The following is a 20169-nucleotide window of genomic DNA, read 5'->3' as shown; positions in this document are numbered from 1 at the left end:
TCTCTCTCTCTCTCTCTCTCTCTCTCTCTCTCTCTCTCTCTCTCTCTCTCTCTCTCTCTCTCTCTCTCTCTCTCTCTCCCACCTCACTTCCTGTCTAGCTACTTTCCTATCCTAATAAACGGCAAAAAAATGTTTTATATATATATACACTTATGGTATATTGCTTGTATGTTTTGAAGACACTCCTAATGATTTTGTAATGTACTTGCAACACAAATAAAGAACACTTTAAAATCACTTATCAAGCATGTAATTAGTCCCTACACAGGCATATACTTAAAGTATACTAGGCATACTTGAAGTTGGTCCAATTTAGTACACAAAAGTACACTATACAATTTAATTACAACAAAAATATACTTAATACAAAATTTGTTGTTTCAAAATAGCACACTTCAAGGTTACTAATCTTTAATACACTTGAAGTATACTGATAATTAGTCTTGCTGCAAGTATACTTTTTTTTTCCACCAGGGTAACATTAGTTTTATTCTTGTGTATGCACTAAAACACAGACAGTTGCATTCGTTGGTGGAAGAATGTGAACATGCAGAACTGCTTGTGCGGATTGAATAAAACCACCTCTCAATATACTGCACAACTGCTCCTGATGTAGCCTTTTAAACTATGTGTGTTACAACTAGCCCACATTATAGGTTGTGCCCAACTCACCCCTATACTTATGCCAGAAAACAAATTATAGCTACTTTTACAAACTTGTCCCAATAAGCCATTACTCCAGATTGCAAATGTGGCAAACATCATCTGGAGACACTCCTATCAAAACAGTTTATTTATTTCTATATTTATGCAGGGTTTTTGATTAATCTAATCATTTTGGCAAAAACGTTTATCACAGAGACTAGTGGGTACATGCATGCTGACAAGGTCAAGGAGGACAAAAGTCTTTCAGTGAGATAAATATATACCTAGGCTCATACAATTTACAGAAGTTTCCAGATGAATTGAACACTATTGGCAGTAAAACACCAACAACTTGTACTCCTTTATTCAAACAATTTATGAATACAGGGACAGATTATAGATTAGAAAGACAGCCTATTTGCATGTGGTTCCTTGCACAATACTATTTAAAAATATGTCTTATTTTTTTCAAAACTTTTACCATAGTGTATGATTTGTAAACTAGAGCCTAATACATTTTGGTGTTTGCATCAGCAGCTTCACATATGGCTATATGGCTTTTCTGAGGTAGGAAACTTGCTCATATTACTTATTAGCAATAAAATGTAGCCAGATTAATGAAAAAAAAATGTTTTTGTTTTGTTTAGTTTTTTTCAGATAAAACTGAATGGGCTTTTAGCGCAACTCACTGGACCTTTCACTTTGAAAATTTTCACTATACAGGGCCAGGCACGTTTTCCAATGTGTCAAGAGTTAAAGAGTAAATATTGTTAACATCGGCCCACGGGTTCAGTAAGGGGCCTTACCTCCCGTTCTGATGGAGGTGGTTTGTGCACCATCAATCTGTGCTTTGAGTAAGGCAAAGCAAAGACATTGATTTATGACAGTGCAGTAGTTGAGTTCAATAAAGTTGTGCTTAAAATATATGTGGACGGTATTAAATTACACCAAAAACAACATAAACAAACCTTTTTTTCTTCTTCTTCTTTTTTTTTTACATGTTAATCAGAATACCCTGCTGTCTGGTGGATTTTAGTCAGAATCAATAACAACCCTTACAAAAAAGGACTTTAGTCAAGTGTGCTATTAGCGAAAAACGAAAGAGTACTTTCAGTTTACTTTTTTTGCACTTCTCAGAAATATAGCCTACTTAAAATTACATTTTAAGCTACACTGTGTAGGATTTTCTCCCATCTAGCGGTGAAATTGTTTATGACTACCAACTGAACATTACTTTCTAGCCCTGCATTCCGAGGGCGTTTTAACTCCTACAGTGGCCGGTATTATTTCAAATCTGCCGGCAGTCGTGAGTAATCTCCCCCTTCGCATTCGTCACGGTGCCACTGAGTGTCAAAACGCGAAAGGCGAAGCTTGAATTTCCAGGTATGTCCCTCTTTGGCTAATGTATTTTCAAGATGGATGCGCAACATGGCTGCCGCCGTTCGAGCGACTCGCTCGTATGTATTCTAAATGGCAGATTCTACGCTTACGAGAATACTTGATTAGTTGGTTGATTAGTATTACACATTAATGAACACATATCATTTTGAAAGAATGTTTTTTGCAAAGAATCAACTTAAAAAAATTACACAGTGTAGCGTTAAGTATACTTGACTTATACGAACAGAAAAGTATATTTGAGCTATACTCGTACTCAATCTATGGAAGAAAATTAATGGCAAATATTTTTGAAACAAAACAGCTTATTGAAAAAAAAAAAAGAATAAATAATATATATATATATATATATATGCATTGCACAGTGCTTGCATTTCCAAAATATTCATTCTGTTTAAAAATACAACCTAATATATTCGACAGGCAATTTGATTTAGTTTTACAAATTCGCTTACACAAATTCAGTGGTTTAAAGGTGCACTAAGTAACTTTTTTACCTTAACCGAACAGCTTCGGAGTCATTGGAATAGTTATATGACTTGTTTCGGGTTGAATGGTGGTCGTCGCGCTTCCCCCGAGCGCCTGTGAGCGGAAAAACCACCCTTGCAACTTTGGGCCAGCGGGTCGCGTCAGGAAGTATCGCGTGATATCAGGTCTCGCGATGTAACAAATTGCTTTACGGCACTGCACACAAAGCTAGGAAAGCATTGTCTGAGGACGAAAGAAAGGAAACGGCAGACTGACCGAGCAAGGAGTCAGACTCGAGTAAATATCGTTCATGTTGATGGACTAGTAGACATCTTCAGATGTTATCTGTGCCTGTTCGATGTCCGACGCTTTGTAACGCGTTCTGTCAGGAGGAGAAATAGGGATAGCTCACAGATGAAGTTATTACCGAGAGCCAGACAGACTCACGGAGGCGATTGGCATCTCACAACTTGCACTTTATTCCCCAGTCGAACTCGTGTAACTGTCTGTCACCCGTTCTACCATCCACATCTTTACTTGATAAACAAAAGTAGGATAAGAATGAGCATCAAACTGAAATAACCCGCATACGGGTGTTCGAGGTGCACATGATACAACACAGACTGCTGACGACAGTTCAACAGGGCGCGCGCAGCTCTTAAAGGGGCCACACCTTATTTCCACTCATTACAGCTTCCATCCTATTGAACAGGTACCGGTATAGAGGGCGGAAGGGATCAGGCCGTGAGTGCAGAGACGGCTCTGCGCGAGTGCTATTTACGACAGTAACGTTAAATACAAGTACTCCACAGCGACTCTAGGGGTCGTTGTTTGACAAAAACGGAAAGCTGCCTAGTGTGCCTTTAAATTCAGTGGTTTAAATTATCTCCATAGCTGTTAGTCGACCTCACCAGCAGGGGGTGCAAAGCGCATGTTGACAAAGACCAGAGCAAGCGGTAATTGTATGTGTGATGATTATCGGTGCCAGTATATATGCGGTAAAGCTGATAAAGACATTAAAGCTGCATTTATGTTTAATTCAATGTCTTCACGGTTATTTTCCCTGTGTAGCACCTTATTGGGAATGTCTGTAGGCTACTATAGGCTACAGGCAAGGAAAGGGACTCAGAATATGAACATAATTCAAATTTTTTACGCTAAGCGTTTCCCAGTGAAATACTGGCATTAAGTTGGCTTGACATTGGACGTTTGATATTCACAAATTTAGGGACCATCTCTAAATACATACGACTTTGGTATACACTAACTTCAATAGCATTTAAAGAGAATGACTTAGTCATCAAACCAACTGTAGGCTAAAGTGTCATTTTGGTGTCAGACATGATGCACAACTTTTAGATTGTTGATATTTAATAAATATGAGCTCATGCAGTAGAGAAAAAAAAGTAATATTTACACATGACTTGGCAGTTTATTTTATTAAATATCAACAATCTAAAAGGTTTGATTTTCAAAAATCTAAAACTTTTGCCATTATTTTACTTCCATATTAATCATATTAATGATTGATATACTTAAGCATAATTAAGTATTCTAAGTATACTTGGCTTGTATTATTTTTATTGAGTAGCCTATTAAATACTTTTTCACATAGTTTTACATACTGTTTTGTAAACTTATATAGAAACACTAAAAGTGGGCCAATTTAGTCCCAAGTAGTACTGAAATAGTACACTTACAAGTATACTACTGGTACATTGATATTAGTATTCTTACTGCTAGACTTCAAAATATATTTGAACTTTAAGTATACTTAAAAATAGTTTATTTTTTTATATTTTATTTATAATTTATATATAATTTATTTATTTTTCTGTTATCAGGCAACTGACTGATGTAATTCAAACTTTTATTTTATTTATTATTTCACATTGTTTTCTAGGCATTTCAGGATGTTTGCAAAATATTATGTTGATAGCCTAATGTTTTTATAAAATTATTTATTTAAAATAACAGCATGCACAAAAGCAAAATATCAATCAATCAATCAATCAATCAATCAATCAATCAATCAATCAATCAATCAATCAATCAATCAGTCAATCACTATGAAGTATGTCCATGCTTCTCAGAACTTATCCTCTAGCCGGCACCTTTTTTTCTCCTGAATGCTGCACACTCAGAAATTATGTTTAAGTCTTTTAACATTAGTATAAAACTAAATGTGACCCATTGACCTTATAATCTGTACAGCTAATCTGTACAGAGTGCTCTTGCTAACAGGTCTGTGGGAGAACAGACTAACCCCCTGTAACACCTCTCTTGTTCTTACTACACTATGCTGTCTTGACTTGAGGCTGTAACTGTATTTGCTTAGCATTCACTAATGTTTCATATTCACGTCTATATATATTGTTTTATTTTCTGCATTTATCAATAAATATTTAATGACATGTTTAGGATATTTATAATATCATCTATATGATGTCATGATGTTGATTTTAGATCATACTGTAATTTTCTGAGAAACTTAGTTAGCACTGCATTATTATCATTGACCACAAGATGGCGAGATGTATCAAACTAGAGAGATTGAATGGCGGGCTGGAGTAGCTCAGTCTAATAGAAAGACAGGTCGATTTGGTCAAGTTTAGCCATTTTCAACAGGCTACATTTTAATTTGATAAATAGTCAATTCAACCATGACATGTGGGGATGGCGCTGTATCAGCTCAACATCAGATGGCTTAAAACCTTTGCACAGGACTGAGATGGCTTAATGTAGGCTAAAGTCCCTGACATGATATTTGCATTACACTAGTTAAAACATTTTTTTTTTTTTTTTTTTCAAATACATTAATTTCATTCTAAGTATACTACAAATCCCTTACCATATTTTCTGACATATTGTTTCAAAGTAACCACAACAGCATTTTTGTTCAGTTTAGTCAATGGCCAACAAAACTGTTTGGTTTCAAACCTTTTTCAAAATATTTCCTTTTGTGTTCAGCATTTCCTATGGCATGTTTTAAACCCTTCTTCAGAAATAAACACCTGTAAGACTAAAATCTAGTTCAATCTAGTTTCAGCCTTTTTGTAAAGCTGTAAATTATGGCATATTCATACATCAGTCTGCTCTGAAATGTGCCCCTGAAACTGTTCAGATCAGCCTTAAATGATCAGGGATCATTTCTAACACTGGGATTACAAATATGATTTGACTTGACCATTATAAAAAAAAAAAAAAAAAAAAAAAAAATCAGGTTAATATGCATCAAATCAGAGTACAAAAGAAAAACAACAACATAATGTGCTCAGTTTGTTAATGCATTAAGGTAATGTAAAGCTGTATTATGTGTGTGTTCATGACTGAGAGAGGAACAGAGACTGAGGTGGGGGCTTTGCACTTGTTTTTGTCCTTTGCAAATATGCTTTTAGATTCAACTACCGCAACATGACATGAAATTTTGGGTAATTGCTGTTGTTTATTGGCTGTAGTAATGGCTGCGTTTACGCCGTGTCCTTGTGTAGCCCAAAGTGCTTCATAATTGGAGCTCTTTGACAACAGGAGTGCTGAGACGACACTATCTGAGTGGACACTGTGAGCACACACTGTTTTCCATATCATACACCTCTACAATCATGTTTACTCTTCAGAAACGGCCTATGATTCCTCTCTCTAATCTAAACATTCAGTAAATATACCTTTTTGGACATTAGAAAGATTCAGTCAACTGATTTACCAGTGAAGAAGACAATTCATTCAAATGAGGCACAAATAATTGCAGTGTGGCATGCTGAATAAAATAGTCTGAGACATGGACTAGTTCTGCTGTAAATGTTCGCCAGCGTGAGTAAGATAGTCGTTCCTGTTTTCTTGTCAAACATGTCCGAACAGGACAAGATTTTAATCTCAATTTAAAATGTAAATAAATTCTGTTAGTTTTCAATTGTCGTAATATCACAATTAATTGAACATGGAGGTGAATTTTAAATAATTTCATTCAATGTACCTGAGAAATTTGTGTCCCCTTATAATCTTTAATCAATATAACTTCCCCTCCCTCTTGCAGCGACATCTCTTCTCTGAGTCTGATGGCGTGTTTACTGGCACAAGGGAGGGACAACCTGTCACTCACATGAGATCAACCATTAGCAAACCACAACCATCCAATCAATTCCCCATGGTCAAAAATGTATTCCCACTCTATTTTTTTGTCTTCTTCCAGAAGGCGCTTCACTCGGATGTACAATGAAGACCAGGAGTCTTAAAGCTATAGTTCAATCAGATGAGAATTTACTGAAGAGAAGGTTCTCCACACTTCCAAAAGCCTTAGAAATGAGTAAATAAAATGAGTAAGCCTCAACCTAACTGATAGGTTAACAGTTCAGATCATTCTAGTATCTTCCAAACATGGAATTTTCTTCTTTACTCAAATGATGTTAGTATTGTGAACTTATTTCATTTGATTCCACTAAAAAGAACGTATATAGGGTACTAATGGAACCCCCGTTCCCTGAAGGAGGGAACAGAGACGTTACGTTGGACTGACATCATGGGGTCTAGCCTGAGTGTCCAATCAACTCCAAGTGGTAACTAAACGAGCCAATACACATTGGCCAGAGTCAAATGCCGAGTCACACCCACCCTGATATAAGGGTATAAATATGACCGGCATTATTCGCTTCATTCATGTTTTGACGAGGAGCCGAGACAGGATCCCGGCCATTCAGCTGTGGTTCAAGGCTGTGGCAGGGGGTACATAATGTCTCCATTCCCTCCTTCAGGGAATGGGGGTTACATTCGTAACCTAGACGTTCCCATTTAGTCAGTCACATTCAATGTTACATTAGGGTTAGGGTTAGGTCAGGGTTACCCCTGACGTCATGGAACGTGCCATATAGAGCCACTGAACTATGTTATGAGTGCCGGAGATGCAGATGCTGGCAAGCGTCTGACTGCCGAAGGATTCTGGAGGAACTCGATTCAGGGTTCGCCAAATGGGGAACTCACCTGAAGATCAAGTAGGTGCTCGTTATCCCCCCTTTAGAGGGTAATGGCACTGCAAGCGAGACACCTAGTCAGCCTTCCTGGACATTACCCATTTGTACCCAACACACAGGAAGAAACCGGCTCCACTCAGACATTGTAGAATCTCGCAAATGTGTTAGTTCTTGCCCACCCTGCAGCTCTGCAGATGTCTGCCAGAGATGCGAGTGGATCCCTCACTCCGAGGGGGCACAACTCGCCTTAGGACTGATACAGTACGCCAAGGCGATGACATCCACTATCCAGTGGGCCAATCTCTGTTTGGAGACAGCCTTTCCCTTCTGCTGACCTCTAAAGCAGACAAATAGCTGCTCTGAGCTTCTGAAGCTCTGCGTGCGGTCCACGTAAACACTCAATGCGAGGGCTGGGCCTGCCTCCTCTGGGGGCAGAGCGTGCAAGTTCACCACCTGGTCCCTAAAGAGTGTGGTGGGAACTTTGGGAACGTATCTAACAGAGCGGACCCGAACTCAAGACACGATTCGCTGACCAAAAATGTCTGCATGTCCCACACCCTCTTGAAGGAAGCGAGCGCAGTCAGGATCACTGTTTTTAGAGACATTTTAAGCTCAACTAACTGGAAGGGAGCACTTTGTAGACCAAAATGGACCACAGCGAGGTCCCAGGAGGGGAAGAGGCACGGTCTGGGAGGATTTAACCTCCTGGCACCTCTCAGGAACCTGATGACCAGGACGTGCTTTCCCAGTGACCTGTTATCAATAGCACCGTGATGTGCTGTGATGGCAGCCACATACACTTTCAAGGTGGAGGGGGACAGTGGGGGCTGGCCCGGTGGAGAAGCTGATTGATCCCACGATGAGCTACTTTCAAAGCAATTAAAATAGCTGTTTTTGGAGATAAACTCCTGTTTAGCAATTAAAATGACTGTTTGCTCTTTCTTCTTAGAGAAATGCTCTTTCACAGTAGGATGACTGGAATGAGGATCGCTGTCACAACCGCTCCGCTCCAAAGCAAAATATGAATGAAGTGAGTAATGCCGGTCATATTTATACCTGTATGTCCAGGTGGGTGTGACTTGGCATGCAAATTTTACTGGCCAATGTTTTATTGGCTCATTTAGTTAGCACTTGGAGGTGATTTGGTTCCCAGGCGAGACCACATGACGTCAGTTCGACGACACCTGCAATAAATTTATAGCATTAAGAACATGAATTAATTCAAAATTATTCCAACGGTAAAACACTGACACTGTAAAACCGTTTTTAGAGCGCAGAGATTTCATCTTTTTTTAACATATTGAAGTGAGAAAACAACATGAGGATCAGTGTCAGTTCTGAGTTTATGTTATTAAATATTAATGGTCATTGTTTTACAGTGTCATGGCATAATTTTTTATTCATTTCAGCTCGTTATGCTATAAGATAGCACGTGCTTAATTTTTCATTACTTTTTCATTTTGCAAAATTATGTAGTTTGGTGCCATTACTTTAGAAGTGTGTGTGTGTGTGTGTGTGTGTGTGTGTGTGTGTGTGTGTGTGTGTGTGTGTGGTTCAGGTAAACCCTACATTATGGGGATAAATGTCCCCACAAAGATTGCAGTGTCTGAAAACCTTGTCCTTGTGGGGACAAATAACCACTTCCAAAGATAACCTAAAATATTATTTTGTTCATTCATTTAACTTTTTCTATTCAGTGCAATGAACTTTTAGTAATATTTGTGTAGAATTAACTAACTTTATTAATTGAAGCCTCAGTATTATCACTAGATCTGATGATGTTTTGCAGTGTTAGATCATTTGGTAACACTTAAAAATACTAATCCGTCATTAATGAATACCTACACAGGAACAAATGAGTAATGCACTATTAACATTCTAGTAACTGGTATTAACTAACAAGAAACTCTGATTAACTAGTTAGTAGTAGTGCTTACTAGAATGTGGTAGTTCACTATTAGCTAATCAGTAGGCTAACTACTATTTTTTTAATACCTCCCAGAGGACTACTAAGAAGTACTATTTACAGGTTTCTAATTAATGTTTATAATACATAATGTATAATAAATTAATTCTAAAGTGAAGATCATGGTAACCCACTAGTAATGACTCAAGTATTACCAAATCCTTTAGAAGGATTGGATCAGTATTATAAAGTGAAAAGCATGATAACGCCCTAATATTAACTGAAATCATAAGCTTTTGATGTTGTTGTAAGGATTTGGATAATAATGACTCAAGTGTTACTACATCCTTCTAAAGGAATTACTAATTATTTGGATAAGTATTCTAAAGTGAAGATCTAACCTACTGGTAACCTACTCGTAATGACTCAAGTGTTACCAAATCCATCAGAAGGAATTACTATCCAAAAACTTAAAAAATTATACAAAAACCTCAAAAGCTTACAATGACTTCAGTAATTACTATGGAGTTATCATGCTTTTTTTACTTTAGGGTACATTTACACGACAACGATATGCTTAAAACGGAGAAGTTTTTCCTTTAATTTTCGGCGTACAGACGACACCATTGTCAAAACGATTCCCATTCACAAGGATCCGCGAAAACAACTAAAAACCCTGTATTCTGCTGCAAGGCCATTAGATGGAGATCTTGTCATTACTTGAGATATCATGTTTTTCACTTTAGAATACTGATCCAAATAATTAGTAATACTTTCTGAAGGATCTTGGGTCATTACTAGTGGGTTACCATGACCTTCACTTTAGAATTAATTATAAATTATGCATTATTCATGTTAATTATGAACCTGTAGTTCTTAGTAGTCCTCTGGGAAGTATGAAAAACATGTAGTAACTGATTAGCTAATAGTGAACTACCAAATTTGAGTAAGCACTATTACTTACTAATTATTACTAAATATTACTGCAAATATTTTTGATAATATTAAAATTTCAAAAAATGCTTGAAAATATGAAAATGATTTTCAGATTGACATCATGTCATTCCCTCATTGAGCGATGACTTCAACTTTTTTTATCAACATCCTGTTCATTTTCAAATTTTAACTTGAAGTTATAGTAACTATTTATAATTGATAAAGTTGAAGAGCTGGAATAAAACACAAAAAATGAAATGAAAAACACAACCACACTGTATTCCTTTTTAAGTACCGGAGTTCAACAGGTGTATCATAACCAGCTCTGTGCTCCAGATGGTCACATTTATGCCAATTTGTCTCATAAGTGTCAACAGCTGCTGATCAGCTTCAATCAATGACGGTTAGTGTTTCATTTGCACGTCTAAATCAGCTCATTTATTTGCCTAATACGAAGCTTTGCCTGCTTGACACCACTGAAGTGATCAGATTTTCCCATCTGTCCTCAGGTGTGTGTCTGCGTTTGTCTCCGGTTGGCTCACCAGCGCTCGTCCTCAGCCGGGAAATCTTCCTCAGATTGAGGCTGTCACACATAATCAGAAAGCAGGATTCGGGAACACGCAAGTCATCTCGATAAAGGCCAAAACAATTATTTAACCATAAGGTCACCGGGGCCTCTGCTTTTACCTTTATTAAGTGCTAGATGATTTGTTATGTAATATTCTGAACTTTCCTTCTGAGGGTTTATTGACTGCCAAAACGTCTCAGAAAATATGCCAGCCAGAAAAATGGAAACTGGCTGTGTTTATCAACAATCGGAGACTCTGAACGCAAATGATTCAAACTTTGTAAAATCACCATGAAATCAATATGCAGAATTTATGACAATTTTGCAGTAGCTAATCTAAAAGATTTATCCATGTATTATTATTATTATTTTTAAACACGTCTCAATCTTTAATCAAAATACCATATATCCTCCATCTTGCAGTGACATATCTTCTCTGATGATGTGTTTACTGGTGCAATAACGGGACAACCTGTCACTCACATGAGATAGCAATCTAATAGCAAACCAAATCCATCCAACCAGTTACTGCACAGACAAAATCAAGTCCCACCCTACAGTTGTTCTTGTTCCTGAATATGTCACAATAGGGAAGAAAAAATATCACAACTTCCATTCCAATTAATGCTGACTTTAATGTGCACAAGTTTCCCTACAGTGGAAGAGGTCTTTCCTGTTATGCAGTATCTTAACAGTTGCATCACTTTTGCATGCAGTATTTCAGCACAAAAACATGTGTCTCATCACAACCACCAGAAGCTATTCAAATGAACGTGTGTAGACCTTGTTAGGTGCTTGATCTTTAATCTTTGTAATGATTATGATTGATTTTTGCTTGGTGCAATGCCGAAAAGTTGCTGTGTGGCATTCTGCACCTAATAAGTAAAAAAAGAAAAGAAAACCGATCTGAAGTTTTATATACTGCCGAATAAACAGATGGAACCGATGTTACGGTTTAACTGTTACCGTGTTAAGTTGTGACCTTACGTCAGATGTGAAGCCTGTTCAGTGTGTCCATTACAATTAAACATTTGGGTAACTCTTTATTTTGACAGTCCACTTTAGATATTCTACTAACTATAAGTTACTTTGCAACTACATGTCAACTAACTCTCATTAGATTATTAGTCGACTGCATGCTTGCTATCTGCTAACACTTCATTTTGATGGTCCCCCAACAGATATTCTAATGACTATAAGTAACTTGGCAACTACAAGTCAACTTATTCTCCTAACCCGAACCGTAACACCTAACCATAACCTAACAGTCTACTACAGTCTACTAATACTCTATTGAGAGTTAGTTGACATGAGGTTGCAAAGTTACTTATAGTTAGTAGAGTGTCTACAGTGGACTATCGAAATAAAGTGTAACCAACATTTGCACTACATGATGCTGGAATTATTGTAAAGATTTCAATTTCATTGCTTGTAATGGCAAAAGGTTGTTTAACAAAAACACCAATATACTAGTTACGGGACTCGAACTACGTCAAGAAAAGCAGTCAGCTTAACGTTAAAGCGTATTATGTACAAATTGATGTACAACTCATTCAAAAGTCTTCTTTGTTTCATTATGTGTTTCATACCACATACTGGGAACTGTATTCTCAGAAGGCGAAGCACTGCTACTTCTGCGGAGTGATTTACTCCAACTCTGAGCGAACTCTCTGCTCCTCACCACGGGGGCTTCTCAGCTGCTCAGGGTGCAAATCTCTCCACCCAAGTAGCAGTGCTTCGCCTTCTGAGAATATAGTTCCCAGTATGTATACGGTTAGAAGATGGCTGTGTCTCATGTGACCTTGTTATTTGTGCACGCTGTGACAATACAAATCACAACATGTAAATTCGAAAATGTTGGTGTTATTTTTTGTCACTTATTAGGAGCAGTAGGCTAGATGAAGCCGTTTACCTCCAGTATTTGTGCTAAGCTAAGCTAGCGTTGGGTGTGTCAGACAGAGTTACGGCACGCACGGAGATGAGAAGGGTATGTATGGACTTATCTAACTCTGGGGGATACGGTGAATAAGCTAAAGTCCCAAAAAGTCGGCGTGTTTCTTTAATGGATTTAGAGTATGTATTACATACATTTAGCATTTTAAAACAGATTCTTGTGCTATGAAATTTATATATTTTTTTCTGAATATGCCGTGTGCAATGCAAAGGGCTTTTGTTTATATAAACTTTTTGTAGAAACATGAAATTAGTCTAATGTCAAATGTTAATTTACAGCAGTACCACATTTAACAAATATTTGTCAAAAGCCTAAAAGCCAGTTATTGATGAGCTTTTTGGCATCAATGACATAGGTTTTGATAAAGTTTATATATCCGTCTGTTTTCTGTTGTCATGCATGTAGCTTTATTTGTTTATTTATTTGTTTTTCTTGTTGTTTGTACCATGCAATCAACTTCTAGTTCATAGGTTTCCAAATTTAAAATGTAATGAACATGGTATAACAATATAGACTGTTGGATGACCCTGGAATACTGATATTAAAGTCAGATTGAATAATCTAAGATTAGCTGTCTCTTACTTGGAGACTCAATCAGGTACCAAAAATGTCGGGAAATAACACCTCTGGCCATTCCGTTGGGTCGTTTGACCAGTCACAGATACTGTACGGACAATCCGACCCAATACGGCTCAGTTTTTCTATGTATCTTGCTCTGTCGAGTGGCAGAAGTGATTCTACGTAGGCCACACTGGGTTAACACCTTGCTTTTCCTGTCAGGGGGAAGGGATTGTTTTCTGCCACGCCCCCAGCTATGACTAGACACTGACCAAGTCTAGGGCTGTGTCCAAAATCGCACCCTATACCCTTAAATAGGGCACTATTTGAGGGGACAGCTATTTGTAGTTGTGTCCAAAACCATAGTGGACAATATTGAGTTGAAATCTGCCAGCTGAGCCACCCATCTATGGCCTGTGGAGTTGAGCTTGGCTGGAGAGAGCATAAGTCAAAGGATTATTATCACACTGTAAAAGGTGGTGCATGGTACAGATAGTCTCGAAAACGTTCACATATTGTCCATATTAATGCTAAGAATTCTAACTTCCCTGAGTGAAGGTGGTAATTCTTCTCATGTGTGGTTAGAGTTCTGTTCTGCCTCTGGTACAACATAAGCCCCTCTTGCAATGCATCACAGTGCAGAATGAACACTTGGGTGAGATCTGGATATCCTAATATTGCTGGGGTGGTCAGTTTGTCAATGAGTAAGTTCAATGTCTCTTGATGGCTTAGAGTCCACTGTATCAGTGTGTTTGATGGAAGACAACCTTTGTGTCGTCTGCTGATACATTTTCCTCTTACTCTTTTCTCAACAGGAGATGCTTCCTCAGGAGGTGATGACAAAAGCTGGTACAGGGGTTTCAGGTATGTACGCACGGTAATATGAGATTAATCCAAGCAGCTTTCTATAATCATCTACACCTACAAGCACCTACGGAATTCAATCTTTTAAGACATGCATGGGAACCACATAAGCAGGATCCATGATATATCCATCTACTGACATGAGGCATCCAAGGAATCTTACCTTCCTCTTATACCCCTTTTCCACCAAGGCAGAGCTGGTGCTGGTTCGGAGCCAGAGCCTAGTTTCAAATCGGTTCTTTGTTTTTCTACCGCCAAAGCACCAGCTCCGAACCAGTAAAACTGGTTCTTAAGTAGCACCAAATCATTGCAGGGTCTAGAACGGAGCCAAGAAAGAACCGCTTGCGTCAGAGGCTGGGGGCGGGGTTACCGTGGCCAACAAGACTGAAGAGAAACTTGTGACCGCCATTTTCAAATAGCAGCTAATCGAGCTAACAGCAGCTAAACACGATGGACGCGATCTAAAATATAAATCTAAGGCTAAAGTCGGCATCTTATTGTTAAAAATAAATGTTATGTACATGCCGTTACTCTCGCTTGTAATCTCCGTCTGTACAAATAATGGCGAGCCGCACGAACACGTTGGATCCGCCGTGTTTGGATGCCGATGTAGGTCCGCAAAGCCATGAACATCAATAGCAAAGCAACGTGCGCCATTGTTGATGATGTGTTTGTGTTTGGCGCCGCCGCGCTAACGTTGCTGAGAAAGATGAGACGTAGCTGTGACGTAAGACCTGGCTCTGCGTTGGCTCTTTTAGCCTGTGGAAAAGCAAACCGGTTCTTTGGAGGCTCGTCAGTCGCACTAGCTCTAGCTCCGAACCAGCACCTGGTTCTTGTTGGTGGAAAAGGGGTAATAAAGATCTCACATTTACCAGGACTGAGCTTTACACCATGCTGCTGATATCTTTGTAACACAGCTCTGAGGTGATTGACATTGTCTTCAAAACTAGGGCTATGGACAACATTATTGTCAAGGTAAGGTTGACACACAACATCTCTAAGACCTACCAGGTGCCGAACTGAGGCCGAAGGGTATTCTCACCAAATGTTATAAACCCCACAGGGTTATGAAGGCAATCAAGGGTTTGCTTTCCTCATCCAGAAACCCCTGGTGATATGCTTTTCCCTGATCCAACACTGAAAATCAGGAACTACAGATTAAAGAGTCCAGCATGTCCTGAATTCTTGGAATTGGATGTCGATTAGGTACTGATTTTTCTGTTCAGTTCTCTGTAATCACAGTCCAGTCTCAATGTTCCATCTTTCTTTCTTACACAGACCACCGGTGATGCATAGGGTGACTTGGACTTTTCAATCTACCCACGATTCAGTAAGTCTTGTAAGTACTCTTTTACTTCCTGATGCACTGACACATGTTTTCTTCACAAGTGTGGTATTGTGAAGTGTAATATGCAGGTTCAATGAGGGAATACAGTCAATGTCGTCCTCGTCAAAGGCAAAAGCATGATACTCCTCCCTCAACAACGGTCTCACTGTCTCCCACTGTGTCCCACTCAGATGATCCAGGAAGACTGGAGTATCCCATTGACAAGGTTTTTGTCTCTTTGAATCACGTTTACTCACATTTTCATTTCTTTTACTGTTGTCAACGTTATCCTGGTCTTTGCTCTCTGTGAAATCATCCCTGTTTGTCTGTTCTGTAGCCACAGATAAAGTGGTCTTGAAGATGACCCAGGACTATTCGATGATCTAAGGTAACAGCATAGTTATTGGTGTTAGCAATCGGCATTGCTACAACTGCAAATCTGCTAGAGGGAACAGTAACTAATCCTTCAATAACGACCCCTTCTGGCAATGAAGGCTCTTTGCTTGGAACAAAGAGTAGACATGGACCTTTAAACTGAGACCCTCTATTGATTTTAACCAATGCAGTCATGACTTGGTTAGCTGCTAAATAAATGTGTCTCTTTCCCGTCTAAACAAACCTGATCACTTCCAGAATCTGTAGACTGAATTACCTTTAGCACCAACTTTGTTGTCTTAAATGGCACAGAGAAAGCTCTACTTTTTTCTCCATTCCTAATTGATAACATTTGCCTATGCACCTGTGTCCCACAAAACTTCCACAGGAACTCCCTCTAGCAAACAGTGAACCAGACATTTGCTACCAATGTGGTTTATCAGTTTTGGATTTTGGTAAAGAGGAGTGTCATTAACTACATTTTTCAAACCATTCTGTTTCACAGTCTGCTTCGAGTAATCAAGTAATCAACCCTATTTCATAGGCTACTGAGGGTCCTGATGCAGGAGCCCCCTTCCATTTCCCCGCTGTTCTCTGGGTCGCCGTCAACCTCTGGAAAGGTGTCCCTCCAGTCCACAACGGAAACAGTGTTTGCACTGCTCACTGACGCATCCTCGCTGTCTGTTGGCCTTTGCAGGTATTACTCGTTCTGTTCTGCCATGCACTGTAGCTGTCTACAGTGTTTTTTTTCTTTTGTGTTTCAATCTTTTTCATTTCTAGGACTTCTGCTCTGTTGTCTGCTCTGCTTCAATTTTTATTGTTGCTCTTGTTTGCCGCTTCATTCACTCGCTCTATCAGCTCTTCATCTTTGATTTTAGGGTTGCTCAGGTAAGGCTTAAGTTGCAGCTTCACAGCTTCACTTAAAGTAAGTAAAAAAAGAACTGTAAAAAAAGAAAATTTTGATTCCTGCTTCCAGTGAGTGTTTGAACCTAGCAGCATGACCAGGCACATTATTGATCACACCGATCTAAGCTGCACAATGTGGTCTAACAATTGTGTACTTATATATCAATATGACTAATAATAATTATGATTTTTTTATTATTATTAGTACTAAATACAAATATTTTTTTAAATAAGAATTATCACTATATTAATAATATTATTACAGTATTTAAGAATAAATATAATAATATAGTAATTAAAATAATAATACTTTTACGTGAAAGAACGTCTCGGTTACATATTCACTTCCCTGAAGGAGTGAACGGAGACGTACGTCGTGACCGACGGATAGGAATCTCGCTAGAGAGGCCAATCTACTTCGAGTGAAACTAAACGAGCCAATGCACACTGGCGTGCAATCATTTCCATCAGCTGTTCAGCCACGCAGGATATCATGAGCAGCAGGTGCGATTGCACTTAATTTATTTTTGCTGAGGAGCCAGCGCCCCGACGGGCAGCAGCAAATGTTCCCTCCTTCAGGGAACGAGGGTTACCATACATGTATGTAACCAAGACGTTCCCTTATCAGTCGGTCACTCTCGACGTACACTGTCACCGACGGATAGGAATCCCTACCAAAGTGCCACAGCTGCTGCACCCCATCCAGCACCTAGTGTAAGCCTCTACACCTTCTTGCCTGGAAGGACGAAAGGAGAGGGCTTACGCAGAGTGTATCTGTCACTGTTGTTCTGTGATAACCCAAACAGTGAGATTATTGGATAACTTTCTATGGGAAGGGGAACGCTGCAGAAGCCACATTCTTTGAAGGAGTTATGTGGAAAAATACATATGGACTAGCCCGAAGGTTGTACTACATATGAATATTGGGTGACTTAGCCCAAGGGAAAGACATGGGCTTCGATTAGGAGCAGCCGTGGAAGGATACACATACAGTATGGGATCCGCGTAGGGTCACACATATGGAACCCAGCCTAAACCCGGCCTAAATCCGGAATCTCAAGGATTCAACGGATAAAGGCCTGGCACCGGACGCTCCTCCATGTCCGGGCCGAGGGTGTTGGAGGACTCACAGATTTTTCACTCTGGAGAATAAGGAGCACAGTAGGGTGCAGCAAGCCGACAGAGCCGGGCCTCTCAGTGCTTCTGTTTAGGGTGGAACACGGGAGGAGACCGGCTCCACACGTAGGCTATAAAATCTAGCGAACTTGTTAGGTGACGCCCAGCCCACAGCTCTACAGATATCTGTTAGCGAGGAGCCACGTGCCAGCGTCCAGGAAGATGCAACGCCTCTCGTGGAGTGAGCATACAACCTGAGCGGGCATCCACTATCCAGTGGGCCATCCTCTGCTTGGAGAGAGCCTTTCCCTTCTGCTGGCCTCCATAACAGACAAAGCTGGTCTGAGATCCTGAGACTTTGAGTTCTGTCTATGTATAGACGCAAGGTGCGAATGGGACAGAGCAAAGCCAGGGCTGGGTCTGCCTCCTCCAGGGGCAGCGCTTGCAGGTTCACTACCTGGTCTCTGAAGGGAGTGGTAGGAACCTTGGGCACATATGGCCGCTTGCTCGTGGCTTTGCTGCCCTTCTTGGCGGGGGCCTGGAGCCTGCCAGCGACTGGCTCCATGGCGGCGTGTAGGTAGAGGCTGCTGCTGGGGCACGGGAGCGAGACACAGGAGGACGCCCCAGGCAACGAGCAGACTGAGGGGCCGCGGGCGGTGGGGGTTCCACACGAGCCCGATCCTGTTGGCGGCCAGGGAAAGCATGGCCATCATCACCGGGTCCGACTCGGGCACCGCTGGCACACCCGAAGGAGGCAGCGGCGCCGAGTCGTCGTCCAGAGATAGGTCTGACCCACCCTCCAATGCAGCGATTGACATCTGTTCATCGCGGGGAGCACCAAAGGAAACGACTGGTACACACTTCAAGGATGGTCCAGCGTGTTCCGTTGGCGGCTCAAATGGCTGCGGAGCGTGAGAGGGATGAGGGTTCCTAGGGGGTTGGTTCCCCGATGGAAGCGTGCTCACCATGATCCTCAGGTCTCCCGTGTCAGTGCCCGAAGCAACCCTCTGAGGAGGGTTAAATCGAGGCGCAGGGACTCTTTGTAGGAATGAGAGTCTCGACCGCAGCCCCGAGATAGTCAACTTCCCACAATGGGTACATGACTCATCCAAGAAAGCTGCCTCAGCATGTTCGAGGCCCAGACACACGAGGCAGCGATCGTGACCATCCCGCGATCCCAGGTAACGACCACATCCAGAAACACACAGATAGAATGTCATCTTTATAAAGTCGCGTTCTATCTGTGTAAGCTCTTTTAGTTCTACCAGAAAGACTCCGGAGATAGAATGATATAACAAAGCATATATTTTTTAACAGCCCAGCAAGCAAATATTTATAAAGTTCTTTGATATAGGCATCGTCTGTAGCACGCAATCCGAGGGTAGCGGAAACTGCATTTCCTGCCTGAAGATGAAGGCAGGGGCGCAGCCGACCCCCAGGAGGTATGGGAAGGGACCATCCTGGTGGTGGTGGGGAGGATGGAGGAGAAGGGACCATCTTGGTGGAGGTGGGGAGGATGGAGGTAATTGACAGCGTCAGCATCTGCGAACTCAGACATGTGTAAGTACCAATCTTTTATACTGCAAGTATTAGCACATGATTGGTTAGATGTGAAGATAATAAGTGATGTAATGATTGAGTCTTCCTAACAGAACTTACGCTAAAGCTTTCATGGACTGCTCTCGGTGGTGCTGAAGCACGCAGGGGAGCGGTCGCCGCGAACACAGACAGGAATGTGCACCTGTCTGTGCACTGTCTCTCTCTTCGCTGGTCTTACCAGCCGTGAAAATGGCCTTGAGCGTTCTCAAGCACACCTTACCAGCTGTGAGAACAGCTTTTGATTGCTCAAGTCAACACAAAAACAGAAAGCAAAGAAGAGAGAAAAAGACAGCTCGCACTGCTGTGTCAAGTCAGGTCAAGTCACCTTTATTTATATAGCGCTTTTTACAATACAGATTGTATCAAAGCATCTTCACAGTGATAATATGAAAATAATACAACAAAGTTTGTTTCTAGAAGAAAATTGCATCATCGTCTACCTTAAGTAAGGCAGATCAATAATATTGTTGAATATTAAATGTCCCCAACTAAGCAAGCCAAAAGCCAAGGCAACAGTGGCAAGGAACCAAAACTCCATCAAGGTGACAGAATGGAGAAAAAAACCTTGGGAGAACCAGGCTCAGT

The sequence above is a fragment of the Rutilus rutilus genome, assembly GCF_951802725.1.
Source record: "Rutilus rutilus genome assembly, chromosome: 17".
Lineage (NCBI taxonomy): Eukaryota > Metazoa > Chordata > Actinopteri > Cypriniformes > Leuciscidae > Rutilus > Rutilus rutilus.
The sequence above is the reverse complement of the archived record's forward strand: the minus strand, read 5'-3'. Positions refer to the sequence as shown.